Here is a 12,376-nt window from a genome sequence, read left to right as displayed (position 1 = left end):
GCGACATACATGCTTAGCTTTGTAGTAAATGCCAGCATGGGACCTATCCAAGCTGTGAGAGTCTAGCAGGGCAGAAATCAAGGAGTGTTCACCCTTATCACACACACAGACTTCACTAGGCGTGCTGTACATACCAATATGTGGCCTCACATCGAAACTGCATAGTTTCACTCTGCTGCAGCTCCAGTCTCTCCAGCAACAGTCAGCTATGCCAATATCTCTAGTAACAGGTAGTGTGATAAACAGCGAGCCTCCACGAGCCAACGCAAGAATGTCTCACCGACAACGTATGGCAGCTAAAAAAAATGTCTACAAATGATCTCAACCTTGCCAAGTAGACTGTCAACCTGTTGCTTTTCCTTACACCACCCCTACCCTGAGGCAAGTTAATGGTTACACACAGCTGAGGAGGAGAAGCAGGTTATAGTCCACCCACACACATACACACACACATACACCTGTATTTCAAGTCACACCACCTGAATCTGCATCCACCCAAGCATCGCTCTTGTAGCAACACTGAATGAGTTAGACTGCCTATTAGGGATGAGCAAATGATTCAACTTTCCATAGAATTTTCTGTGCAGGAACAAGAATTAGCTGAGGATGAACCAGGAATTTGAATTGGGACTGTTAAGATTCAGAAACAATTAATTGACAGCTGAATTATTTTGAAGTCTCGACAATACGCACCGCACTGTGTGAGAAAACGCGGAAAAGCCGCCGCATGTACTGGCAGCAAGGCGGCTGTTTCCGCATCCAACGCGGCGGTTTGCACGCAGCAGCGTGCGTCTGGCGTGGCTGGGTCTGTTAGTGCACCTGGATGGAGAACTACGCGCGCGAGCCAGAAGTCAGGACCTTTATGCCAGCAGGAGATGGATCAGCTGATCAGGACGATCAGCTGATTCCTGTTGGACTCCTGATTGGCTGAGTGGCTCAGGCGGGGCGGCAGAGTCCTGCAACTATATATATAGCTTGCTTGCCAGTTGCTGGTTGTCTGCCATTGCGAACACTTACGTGGAAGCATTCAGACCATAGTCAGATCCTACAGTGTGTTTGAACCAGGAGGACCTGGGAATTCACACTGAGCCAGATTACTTTTGTTTATCATTGTATTATTATCCAGACTAGTTCCAGGGTGCTGAGACCATGGACCTCGCATCCAAGACTAGGGATCTGTATTATCATTTGTGTTATACTCCAGACTAGTTCCAGGGTGCTGAGACCACGGACCTCGCATCCAAGACTAGGGAACTGTATTATCATTTGTGTTATACTCCAGACTAGTTCCAGGGTGCTGAGACCACGGACCTCGCACCCAAGACTAGGGAACTGTATTATCATTTGTGTTATTCTCCAGACTAGTTCCAGGGTGCTGAGACCACGGACCTCGCACCCAAGACTAGGGAAATGTATTATACTTTGTGTTATTCTCCAGACCTGCTTGTGACGCCCATCTTCCAGTCACAAGCTCAAAACGTTGCGGCAAGGCAAGGATCCGGTTGAGAATTACGCAGCTGAGTTCAGGAAATGGGCAGTATCTGCGAGATGTTTTTTGGCAGGGTTGTCGGATGCAGTTTATGATGTGATGATTGGACATCCTGAGCCCAAGTCTGTAGACGAGGCAATTTCGTTGGCCGTGCAGATAGATCGCCGCTTGCGCTACCAGAGACAGGTTCGTGGTAGGAATGCTAGAAGGTCTGTCTTACACGACTCGTCTCGATCTCCATCACCCGCAGACGAGCCGATGCAAATCGGGTATTCAGGGTTGAGTCAGGAGAAAGAGAGTCACAGAGGGCCAAGAAAACGCAATCTAGATGGTGATAAGGGGCCAGTAGAACGCTGTCGTCTGGGGTTGGTCAACACCACAGGCGAGCAGTCGTTCCCTTTAAACAATGATCGTCTGCTCCTTCCCTGCTCTATTACATGGGAGGGTCAGACTAGTTCCGCAGAAGCCATTGTGGACTCTGGTTCTGCGGTAAACCTCATTGATTACGATTTTGTTAAAAAATTGGGGATACCTTTGTCCCCACATAACTAGCAGATTCTGGTCACTGCAGTGGATGACTCGCTGCTGCAGAGTAGTCAATCTCTTTTTCAAACCCCCTTGTTGTCATGTTGTTTAGGGGCGTCACATGAAGAGAGATTACAGTTCCTGGTTATGCCCATGGCAACCTCCACCATTATTCTGGGTATGCCCTGGTTGCAACTCCACTCCCCACGGATTGACTGGGCTTCAGGTCAGCTGCTGGAATGGTCAGCCTATTGCCATCAGCATTGTTTGGGCAGAGTGGCAGTTCGTGCTACCAAGATACAGGTTGGAGGAGTGGCAGTGCAGGTTAAAGCAGAAGCTGTAGTTAAAGATGCCAAGCCTGAGACCGGCCTACCTCGAAGGGTGGTCAGGGCACCTGCGGAGACGGTGGAGGACTGGATGCCTAGTCTGGGCCCTTGCCAGCGAGACATTCTAGGGGGTAAAACATCTCGTCAGACTTCACCGGGTACATTACAATATTTACCAGTGTCAAGAAAACCCCGGACTCTGAAAAATCAGACTAGTAAGAGGAAGTCTGTAGAGTGGGAGTTTTTCCCAGAGGACATGGTGTACGTATCCTCTCGGCATGGGGCCCTGAAGCGATTATCAACCAAACTGGGTCCTACATTCATAGGACCATTCCCAGTGATCAGGAGAGTCAATTTTGTCACCTATGCTGTCGATCTTTCAGCCAATATGGGAGGTGTAAGATCAGTCCATGTGTCTCTGTTGAAGCCAGCAGTGCACGTGGATTGCCCTCCCTCCCTCCCTCCCTGTGATGGTAAAAAAACAATCGGAATGTGAGACTGAAAAGATTCTAGACCCACATTCTAAAAACCTGGTGGAGAGTGTCCGGAGTCCACTCCTCAGGGGGGGGGTACTGTGAGAAAACGCAGAAAAGCCGCCGTATGTACTGGCAGCAAGGCGGCTGTTTCCACGTCCAACGCGGCGGTTTGCACGCAGCAGCGTGCGTCTGGCGTGGCTGGGTCTGTTAGTGCACCTGGATGGAGAACTACGCGCGTGAGCCAGACGTCAGGACCTTTATGCCAGCAGGAGATGGATCAGCTGATCAGGACGATCAGCTGATTCCTGCTGGACTCCTGATTGGCTGAGTGGCTCGGGCGGGGCGGCAGAGTCCTGCCACTATATATATAGCTTGCTTGCCAGTTGCTGGTTGTCTGCCATTGCGAACACTTACGTGGAAGCATTCAGACCATAGTCAGATCCTACAGTGTGCTTGAACCAGGAGGACCTGGGAATTCACACTCAGCCAGATTACTTTTGTTTATCATTGTATTATTATCCAGACTAGTTCCAGGGTGCTGAGACCACGGACCTCACACCCAGACTAGGAAACTGTATTATCATTTGTGTTATACTCCAGACTAGTTCCAGGGTGCTGAGACCACGGACCTCGCATCCAAGACTAGGGATCTGTATTATCATTTGTGTTATACTCCAGACTAGTTCCAGGGTGCTGAGGCCACGGACCTCGCACCCAGACTAGGGAACTGTATTATCATTTGTGTTATACTCCAGACTAGTTCCAGGGTGCTGAGACCACGGACCTCGCATCCAAGACTAGGGAACTGTATTATCATTTGTGTTATACTCCAGACTAGTTCCAGGGTGCTGAGACCACGGACCTCGCACCCAAGACTAGGGAACTGTATTATAATTTGTGTTATTCTCCAGACTAGTTCCAGGGTGCTGAGACCACGGACCTCGCACCCAAGACTAGGGAACTGTATTATCATTTGTGTTATTCTCCAGACTAGTTCCAGGGTGCTGAGACCACGGACCTCGCACCCAAGACTAGGGAACTGTATTATCATTTGTGTTATTCTCCACACTAGTTCCAGGGTGCTGAGACCACGGACCTCGCACCCAAGATTAGGGAACTGTATTATCATTTGTGTTATTCTCCAGACCTGCTTGTGACGCCCATCTTCCAGGGGTCACTAGCCACCGGGTCTTCTTGCTACTCAGCCTGGGACTCCGCCCCCTTGGATGTCTCAGGCTGCTGCAAGATCTCTGCACTTCCAAAGGGAGGTATTTCTTATACTGCCAAGGACCACCTGCTCCTCGGGTGGTCCTCACTCAAAGTTATTACTGTTGCACCAAACACTCACACTATATAGGTGTCCAGAGGTTAGCAATATATCTGTATTATCGGTGATTCTGCAGATCATCAATAATCAGGTATATATCTGTATTCTTGGCGATACTGCAGATCACTAATAATCAGATTCTCTCTGCGTGCTGACACCGATCGTTACACACTGCTAACGAGACATTATCAATACTGGTGCATGATCATATGGTATATTACATCAGAATAAGAGACATTAGACAAGACAAGACAAGACAAATAACATTTATATTGCGCTTTTCTCCTTGCGGACTCAAAGCGCCAGAGCAGAGCAGCAGCCACTAGGGCGCGCTCTATTGGCAGTAGCAGTGTAAGGGAGACTTGCCAAAGGTCTCCTACTGAATTAGTGCTGGCTTACTGAACAGGCAGAGCCGAGATTCAAACCCTGGTCTCCTGTGTCAGAGGCAGAGCCCTTAACCATTACACCATCAGCCAACTGCATTACATTAGGAGGTCTCTGCCTTTGTGAGCTTACATTCTAGCTTACATTCCATCAAATCAGGTCTCACTTGCTGCCCGTTGTCATAAGGAACAATGGACACCAATGGGTACCAAAATGTAGGGGATAAGCACAGCAGATCATACATCAGAATGCTGTGTCGGTCCACATTGCCAATCCAGCATAGTGCAGACCTAGCCTCATACCACAGGGAATAGGGAACATAGAGATAATACTTATAGGTTCAGGATGATGACAGTTTTACAGAAAGCCTGACCTGCACAAACACAAATATGACTATGAGCTGAAGTTCATCAGCAAAGAACCAGGAATCATAAATTCAAGAACTAAACTCACCTGTAGTCTAGCAGCAGATCTGCACGTGAGAGTCAGATACACATTGGTAGTACATTTTTACCTGTTCTATCATAACCAGAATACACAGTTCTAACATTTATGATTGTATAAATCCTGTTAATTTTATATGAATATATGTGCTATAAAGCTCCAAAATATAGTTTACTACATCAATAAACTTCAGACTAAACTTTTATCTGGGGACCTTTTGGTGTTGGAAACAACTGTTGGTGTACATGTGTGGCTTGTAGCATGTAGACTGGTGTGTAGGACTGTAAAAATAGATTCATTAACCCAAATTCCTTTGCTGATTCTTCCCAGCAGGATGGTCCCCTCCCTTCCCGTGCCTCTGAATCTTATGTCAGGAGGAGGTAAAGTGCAGAGATCCCATGCCATTCTCACCCCTCCCCCTGCTGGGATAAACTAGGCTCAGAAACAGAAACCAAGGTGGAGTTTCTCAGTACACTCTATGAGCCCTGTCACCCTGGTTGTACTCACACCTCCTCATAAGGGTGGAAAGCAGAGTATGGGAAGTGCTTCACACAGAATCATATGGTGCAATTAGAGTTCTGTGGAATTATGTGGGGATTTTCAGCTGACTACAGGGGAGAGGTCATAAGGAGTCAGGGCTGGTTCCAAACAACTCTGAGGTCGCAGACGTTCAAGTCAAATACCATACAAAAGTGATCGGCATTTACTTGGCACGAGAATTAGCAATATTGTCACATTTTTCATGGCAGTTGATGCAACCTGTCAATTGCTAAGGAAACACAAGTCCCACAAGTGCTTTGTGCTTCTTCCTGTGTGAGTCCCTGTTAAAGGCCTACAAATTGCTTGCTAGACACTCTGTAGGTGTTCTTCTAATGTGTGGTTGTTTTTAGGCATTTGACAGGTGTTCTCATAAAGGTCCACTGTGATTTGAACTCAAAATAAAGGCCTATTCATATGAACAGACAACATAGTTTCCAACTGTCCCTTTTCCGGAGGACCGTCCCTCTTTGGGAACCAATGTGTTTCATTGGCTCAGTTTTTATTCCTATCCTTTAAATTTACATTCTTTTGTTTCAAATGTTAATATGTTACTATGCTCTATAATAAAACCCTACTGTCTCTGCGTCCCATGTCCCTGTGTGTGTCCCACATGCGCTTTGCGCATGTGCAGGGACGCAGGGTCATTGAGGGAGAGCAACGCGCGGTGAGTGATGACGGGCGAAGGGGCGGACGGGCTGGTGGGTGGGCGTCAGGGCCGGCCCTAGACTTTTTGCCGTCTGAGGCAAATTTTGAAAAAATTATTGCTGCGCCCCCCCCCCCCCCCCCCCCGAGCTGGGGGGTAGCGGGCAGGACGGGGGTCGGACCCCCCCTCCCTCGCTTGGGTCCTCCGATCTGCGCTCCCCTTTAGCCTTAAATAGATCAGAAGCAGCCGCTACTCGTAAGAGGCACGGGCGGGGAGGACTCACCTCTTCCTCGATCCAGCGTGCGCTCCACTGACGTCACTTCCTGCAATGCCGTCCACTTACAATACAGTGGGCGGCGTTGCAGGAAGTGACGTCAGTGGAGCGCACGCTGGATCGAGGAAGAGGTGAGTCCTCCCCACTCGTGCCTCTTATGAGTAGCGGCTGCTTCTGATCTATTTAAGGCTGGAGGGGAGCGCAGATCGGGGGACCCAGGCGAGGGAGGGGGGGTCCGACCCCCCTCCCCGCCGCTAGGCCCAAAACCCCAGTCCTGCCCGCTACCCCTCCACCTCGGCGGCCGGCTCCCCGCACCCACCGACGGGCGGATGCCGCCCCTAGAAATGTGCCGCCTGAGGCAAAAGTTTCACCCTGCCTCATGAGCGGGCCGGCCCTGGCGGGCGTGCGCGGGTGGGCTGGCGCGTCGTGCACGCGTGCGCTGGGAGCACAGCGGGCGGGCGAGGCGGGCGCTCGCAGCAGAAATGTGCGTGCATGGCGGGCGCATGCGCAGTGACAGACCTAGCCTGTTTTTAAACGGGCTTAGGCCCACTAGTGATGATATAAAGGACCAGTATGGTTTGGCATGGTGATGTTTGGTATGGTTAAAACAATGTATTTTGCTTCTGAATTGTTTGTGGTATGTATCGGCTAAGGTTAAGGCAGGGTCAGAGGTATAGCAGGTGCATGTCTTAAAGATGTCCCACTTTCTTATTTTAAAAAGATGGGAGGTATGCAGACAACAGTCCGCTGCCAACATGTACTGAATTGCAAATTCTGCTCACGCTGCTGCATTGGGTTGGTATATCTTCTAGCTGTACATTTTGCATAAAATTCCCGAAAATCAACTCAAAATTATTTGCATGTCATTGAACATCCTTAATTACTATGTATACAGAGGTCTGGGCAGGCAACACATGGAATGCTTGCAGTTACCTTTCCTGAACATCCCCTCAGCAATCACACTCCTCTTCCACAAAAGTAGCCAGCACACCTCAATAATAATAAACCCTATACTCCCCAAATCCTTAGCAGTACTTCTAGAGGATAATCACATGGGCACTTCCAGCTTGGTGCTCACGGTGTCTAGAGGCTGGTCTCCTGCAGTACCTCATGAAAGGTGTGAATAACGGATATGCCAGGAAGGAACATCACAGCAAGCATGCCTCTTCCTGTCTGAACATTTGACATTAGCTAAAAATCCATTTTTTTCAAGGAGTGATTACAGGAACAGAAGGAACAAGGAGAGGAACAGACAACGCACAAAGGTATCTGGATCCAGCATGAACATACCTCTGTGCTTACCTTGGGTAGCTTTGCCTCAGGTCAGGTGTGCTCTAAGAAAATTTTTGCAAACAAAAACTCCACTCACAAAGACTACACCACACATACCTTTTATTTGCCTAGCTGACACTTACCTTTGCCATTGAGGACTTTCTCTATGAAGAGCAGACAAAACACTGCCTGATTGCTTTACCTTAATTAGCATCTCCACTTTGTCAGGGCAGTTCAGATGCAGAGGTAACCCTTTAGTGTCTGAAGCCACTCTCTGGTGTAATATAACAATATAAGCTCTGCAGAGAAGGTTACGGTATTTCTAAAATTTCTGAAAAGCAGTCTGTCAGACCCCATGAAAGAGAGACAGCAGCTGCACCTCTGACCAGCAAGGTGAGGTGACTCTGTGCACTCATAAAACAATGGCAGGGATGGAGATCTTTTAGAGGAAGGTTAACTCAAGTTTGGTTTATTGCAATTTTACTCAACTGTCACTTAAAATGTACTGTATCTTTTGGCTCCTTAGTTCCCCGCTAGCTGCTAGACAACCATTACTGCTCTTTTCTCGCTTACAGTGACAGGCACTGGAATCACTTAACAGAAATAATTAAGAAATATATCTTTGTTGACATTTTGTTTTTAGAAAAAGCTTGTCTACAATGCATTCAGTAAAGTTCCAAGTATGCCACTTCATTTTTCTGAGCTTAATTGGTAAATTCACATTCCATTGGTTGGATAAAGTAATTGTTCACACAACAGGATGCATAGGCTTCATACATTACAGTAAAGCTACTTGCACACTGGGGCGCTATGTGGCACATTGAGTAAAAACGGGATTGCAATGGAGGGAAAAAGTTGCATCATGCATTAATCGTGCAATTATTATTTATTTATAAAGTGCCATCATATTCCGTGGCACTGTATAGAGCAAGAAACAAATATGGGGCTCAATACAATACAGATGAGGGTGCACACAAAGCATAGACATTGCTTCATCAAATAGAATTGGTAGACATAGTAATTACAGTGACAAATGTAACATGATGAATAAAATGTTTAACTAATTCCAAGACAAAGAAAGGTAAGAGAGCACTGCCCCTTACGAAGCATACATTGCAGCATGCAGTACATAAAAAGGGTAACAGTAAATTCGGGCGCCTGAGGCTAGTGGACAAATCGGGCGCCGCCATTCACTCCTATAATAAATATCGTTTAATGGGCGCCCGATAGGAAAAAAGGGCGCCGGAGAAAAATAACGTTTTAAAAGCGGCGCCCGGAGACTTAATGTTTTATTACTGCTTCTCATGATTACACATTATTTAATGATTTATACATTTTTAAATATTATTTTTAAACGAAAAACAGTACAATATTTTTTTTCAAACATTATTTTTAAACGAAAAACAGTACATTTTTTTTTTTTTTTACATTATTTTTAAACGAAAAAACCAACAGGGGGGTCTTAGGTTTAGGCACCAACAGGGGGGTCTTAGGTTTAGGCACCAACAGGGGGGTCTTAGGTTTAGGCACCAAAAGGGGGATCTTAGGTTTAGGCACCAACAGGGGGGTCTTAGGTTTAGGCACCAACAGGGGGTCTTAGGTTTAGGCACCAACAGGGGGGTCTTAGGTTTAGGCACTAACAGGGGGGTCTTAGGTTTAGGCACCAACAGGGGGGTCTTAGGTTTAGGCACTAACAGGGGGGTCTAGGGGTTAGGGGTAGGTACAGGGAGGGTTACTTAGTAATTTTTTTTTTTAAACGTTATTATACGTTTCACTATTTAAACGAAAGATTAACGTTTTTACAATTGCCGATTTAATGCACATTATTTAATGATTTATAACTTTATAAAACATTAATTTTAAACGAAATACAGTACAATACATTTTTAAACGTTATCCATGCTTATCGTTAAAAACCCGGCGCCCTTTTTTCCCAGCGCCCCTTTTTAACGTACGCCATAAAAAGTACGCTTCACCGCAACTGTAAATGAACATATTGTGCAGTAACGCATAGCATGCCTTGCATTATTCTGATGTATTTTGTTGCACCGCACTGCTAAAACAACAATGTAAATGTATCATTACAACAGAATTGCATCGCATTTGCTATATGATTTATTGTCCTTTGCAGCGCAACATGTCAGTGTGAAAGTACTCTAAAGCGGGTTTCACACTACGTATTGGCGGAAGCGGTGCAGCCCAGGGGCACCGCCAAATACAGGCCTTCGGAGATTACTATGGTAGTTCGTGGTAATTTCCATCAGGCAGCCGGCCAAGTAGGAAGTGACGCTCACTTCCTGTGGCCGAAATGATCGCGTGCGCGGAAGCGTATTGCTAAAATATGATTCCACGCATGTGTGACGTAAAAACTGGCAGGGAGCATTTTAACAAACACGCATCGCCATAGACTTACATGATTTCTGGTCCACTGCACATTGTCACAGGTCTCCACAGAGCCGAATGGTAGCGTAGGTTTGCCCTCATGTCGGGTATGCGGCGAAAACCTCAGTTCCGTCGCATCGGGCCGCATCGCGTCGGCCCCATAGACTGACATTGCCCTGTGGTAGGGTGCGGTAGAAATGCTGCACCACACCAGTGTGAAAGGGCCCTCACCATTTTCTGTGTGAGAAGAATGTTGTTGTTAGGTTTTATATCCATGTCTAGGTGCATTTTTCAAGCAAACATTTTTCACATTTAAAGCAAACCTGTGAGTTTACTGAAAGGAAAAATTGGATACTTAGGTTGGTAGAGGGAAGCCTCTGGGTCCTCCAGGTGCTCCCTACACCCTCCTAGCCTTTGTCAAAAAGGTTCTGAGGATCCCAGCACTGGAACAGCGAGATGGGGAAGCCTCTGGATAGTAAGAATCTATTGGGACACTTTTTCCCAACAGATACACTTAAGGGCTCGTTTCCACTATTGCGGTGCGGAATGGATGGATTCCACCGCTGATGAAATCGCATGCGGTCTTTGCCGCGAATTCGCATGCGAATGCGCATAGGTGAGGGTATATGCGATTTTAACCATGTCACTGCCTGTGTGAATTTACATTGGTACCTATGCGAATTCGCGGCAAAAAAAGCATGGGGAAAACGCATGCGATTTCCCTATTAAATACATTGTGTGCGATTCGCCTGCATTTCACACGCAGGCGAATTCTGCAGGGTGTTCCGTGCAGATTTTCTCCACACAATAAAACGCTCCCGCAGACGCATACGTGGAAACAGGCCCATTCTCTTATATTGTCTATGTGAATCCGCATACGCAACACGCATGCGGATTCGCGATAGTGGAAACGAGGCCTAAAAGGCAAGCATTGAAAGAAACCTGGCAAGCATATTGAATAGGTAATGTTGCTGGTTTTGCGCAATCACACAGGCTGCTTTCATGTTTACAGAGTTTTCGTTTTTGCCAGCGAAAAATGTTGTCTAGCTTGCCACATTCACATGCATGTAGATTTCATCCGAGTTTTTACGGCCTTTAATCATGGTATATGACTGTCAGTAAGGCTGAGTTTGCACTCCTGTGCCCATCTCCCCACACACAAATGTGGATGCAATTTTACAGCCTATCAAAATCAATAGGCTGCATCAGAATTTGAATGCGGGGAGCAAAAAATGGATGGTTGGCAGATTACCGTCGCATTATGCATGTGAATCCCGATAGCTGTGTATGACATGGCTAGAGTGATTTGGATGCGTTGTCATATTGTAATATCCCGGCATCACATCTAGCAAAATGCAGGCCTGCACAACTGCAAACATAGCGGAATACTCACCTAACAACGCAGGAAGGTGGATCACAGCCACGTTCTCCAACAAAGAGAGTTCCTCAATCTATCTTTCTGCCGGCAGGTACACGCGACGGTAAACGACGGGCGCGAATGAGAGTTCAAACGCGGGAGTTGTCAGGGATTTCAAAGATCCGCCTTGACAGTCGTTATTGCCGCGTGCCGCCAAACATCAGTTGTGTAGTCATGCGCTTGTACCCATGTTGCGAGATCGCTGGTTGTCGTAAAAATCGTGTAGTGAGTACGGGCCTTACCAGGTCTTACCGACTGATTTACTGTATGAAGACAAGGGCACATACTGGTAACTTTGCCATTGTACAGCCAAATGTGCTGGGCTGTGGTATAATATTTGTTGTCCTGTGATCCATTACTCTTACATCATCTCTCATGTAAGGATAACTAATACTTCCTTACTGAAGGAAGTATAATATTTCCTTACTGGATCAATGGCAATACAAGGATTGACATAGATCCATAATGCCCTGCAACACTGACCCATATAAAAAATGGAACCGCCTTCATCATTTAGGGGCTTTTTCCACTAGCCTGCGATTTGCTTCTGATCGCAAATCGCAAGGTACATTAAACTAATGGAAACTGCAGCAGCAATTTCCATTAGTGCGATTCGATTGCGATGCGATTTTGGTCAAAGCGCAATCGTCGTCCTGCCGCGTTTTGTATGCGATTGAGCTGGACTATAATGAGTATAGTAGCTCAATCGCAATTGCAATCGCATGGTGGAAATTGAAACGCGATTGCGATCGCGATTGGAATCGCGATCGCAATCGCGATCGCATTTCATAGTGGAAAAGGGCCCTTACTGATTGAGCTTAAAGTGTATCTTTACTTTCACTAGTAAAAAATAAATCTTTATACATTTCAAGTATTT

At 46.7% G+C, this 12,376-nt stretch overlaps 1 protein-coding gene across 17 annotated transcripts in view; it reads right to left on the bottom strand.

Moving 5' to 3' along the window:
* The window catches only part of TJP1 (tight junction protein 1), a 622,292-nt gene that overhangs the window by 211,817 nt on the left and 398,099 nt on the right, over positions 1–12,376 (bottom strand). The window contains exon 1 of one of the 17 annotated variants that reach the window (XM_068275565.1): positions 135–288. The exons of the other annotated variants lie outside the window; for them this stretch is intronic. The gene's annotated coding sequence lies outside the window, so the exon portion shown is untranslated. Of the gene's footprint in view, positions 1–134; positions 289–12,376 lie in introns of those variants that run through there. 17 annotated transcript variants of the gene reach the window in all.

Source organism: Hyperolius riggenbachi, chromosome 3, assembly GCF_040937935.1.
Source record: "Hyperolius riggenbachi isolate aHypRig1 chromosome 3, aHypRig1.pri, whole genome shotgun sequence".
Taxonomy (NCBI): Eukaryota; Metazoa; Chordata; class Amphibia; order Anura; family Hyperoliidae; genus Hyperolius; species Hyperolius riggenbachi.
This window is presented reverse-complemented; position numbering and strand designations above follow the sequence as displayed.